We start from the raw sequence: 2,200 nt of genomic DNA on the forward strand, positions 1-2,200 counted from the left end.
TGACAGAGGTTAAATTACCGAAGTCACACACAAGAGAGGGGTGGTGTTGAACTCCTCTGGCTCATTGGTGGGAGCTGCCAGAAGCAGCCACCCAGAGATGGAGCGTCTCAGGGTCATCTATCCTTGTTAGGAAGCCCACAGGTCAGAGAGAGGCTGAAAGCTGCTTTGTGCATGGTTACGGGTAAGGGAGTTCATGTCCCATGGTCCCAGCACACCTCCAGAGCTTTCCGTGGCCTCCCTGGGCCCAGCGAGGGCAGGCCTTGCACTGGTTGTGCCCCGGGTTGGAAGAGGAGGGAGGGACCCCTCAGCCCTAAGGGAGGATCTGCTCCCCCAACCTGCTCAGACCCTGGACACTTTACAACTGGCCTGTGATGCAGGCTCCAGCTGGCCTGAGGCTTCGGGAAGATGAGGTGTCACAGGCTCTGCCAAAGAAGACCCCAGGGAGTTCTCGGTGGCTGGGGGTGAGGAGGCAGCACTCTCTGACCCTCTGAGCGGCTCAGGAGCGAGTTCCCTCCCCACCCTGGGGCTTGGAGATAAGGCTGTGCTGGGCAAAACTGGTGTCTGGAGCTCCTTCTGGTCCTGGCCCTGAGCCCGGGCACCCAAGAAATGCCCCTTCTCAGGACTTGGGAAAGGCCTGGCAACAAAAGAGGAGTTGAAACCTCGCCCCTCCCTTCATCCTCTCTCCATTTCTACCAACTTTCCAAGGAAAGGCTTCGCCCCTCCCAACCCACTGGGCTCCAGGAAACCTCACAAATCCTTCCAGAGGTAAGGGGCCCTGGTCCAGCTCTAAATGCTCACCTCTCTGGCAATGGGCTTTCCTGACCTCATGCCAGTCACTTCTCACGCCCTGCCCGGTTCAATCTTTCCCAAAGGACAGGCCCCACCTACCACCACCCACTGAGGGACTCATCCCACCTCCTCCAAAAGCATCGTTTCCAAGGGGATCCCCCTCCCACGTCTCCAGGGACAGGCTGGTACAGGATGAGGGAAGTGAGCTGGGCAGGGATCTGACAGACAGAAGATTCCAAAGCGGTGCCCGTGACCCAACTCCAGCCCCCTGTTGCCAGGTCTGATTTTTCAAAAAGAATTGTACGTAAAATATTCTCAAATTCAAGTGCCCAACTGTTACCTCAAAACTTCAAAAGGGCTTCCAGTTGACCAAAACGGCAGCACAAGACACTGCAGACTGTCATTCCCCCACAGAATCTTTGAGTAGTTAGCAAAAACTGGCAGATTTATCTTCTTAAAAACTCCAGAAAACAAGTAAAGGGCTGCAAAAACGGGGCGAATGTCCAGCTATGGTGGCTCAATAGGCAGAGTTGTCGCCTGCCATGCTGGAGACCCAGGTTCGATTCCTAGGGCCTGCCATGTAGAAAAAGAAACAAAAACCGGGTGAATGTCAAACGAGAAAACGCAATTCAAATATGGTAGGTGAGCAGGTGATGACACGGGCTGCTGCAGTTTCCCCATCCCCACCCCTGCAGCCATGGTGAACTCCACCCTTTTCTTTAACATTGCCATCTATGGCAAATCCTTGGGCCACGTCTTGTCTGAGCTGTTTGCAGACAAAGTTCCAAAGACAGCAGAATATTTTCATTCTCTGAGCACTGGGGAGAAAGTATTTGGTTATAAGGGTTCCTGCTTTCACAGAATTATTCCTGAGTGTATGTGCCAGGGTGCTGACTTCACACGCCATAACAGCACTGGTGGCAAGTCCCTCCACAGGGAGGAGTTTGATGATGAGTTCATCCTGAAACATACAGGCCCTGGCATCTTGTCCATGGCCAATGCTGGATCTAACACAAACGGTTCCCAGTGTTTCGTCTGCACTGCTAAGCCTGAGTGTTTGGATGGCAAGCACGTGGTCTTGGCAGAGTGAAGGAGGGCGTGGATATTGTGGAAGCCATGGGGTGCTTTGGGTCCAGGAATGGCAAGACCAGCGAGAAGATCACCATTGCTGACTGTGGGTAAGTCTAATGAATTTGATTTATGTTTTGTCTTAACCACCAGACCATTCCTTCTGTGCTCTCAGTAGCCTATCATCTTTGTGCTTTCAATGCAGTTCTTTGGGTTTTACATTATCCTCTCTGTGCTGGTTTGAAGCTGTTGTGTACCCCCCAAAAAACCATGTTCCTTTATCCAATCTTGTGAGGCAAACCTTTTATTGGGTGGGATCTTCAATTACACTGTTTCTATGGAG

The 2,200-nt window shown here is 52.3% G+C and overlaps 1 pseudogene; it reads left to right on the forward strand.

The window, feature by feature from the left end:
- The first annotated feature begins 1,486 nt into the window (after positions 1–1,486).
- Positions 1,487–1,971, forward strand: LOC143653067 (peptidyl-prolyl cis-trans isomerase A pseudogene; annotated as a pseudogene).
- The last annotated feature ends 229 nt before the right edge of the window (positions 1,972–2,200 follow it).

This window comes from Tamandua tetradactyla, chromosome 13 (assembly GCF_023851605.1).
Source record: "Tamandua tetradactyla isolate mTamTet1 chromosome 13, mTamTet1.pri, whole genome shotgun sequence".
In the NCBI taxonomy this organism is placed as follows: Eukaryota; Metazoa; Chordata; class Mammalia; order Pilosa; family Myrmecophagidae; genus Tamandua; species Tamandua tetradactyla.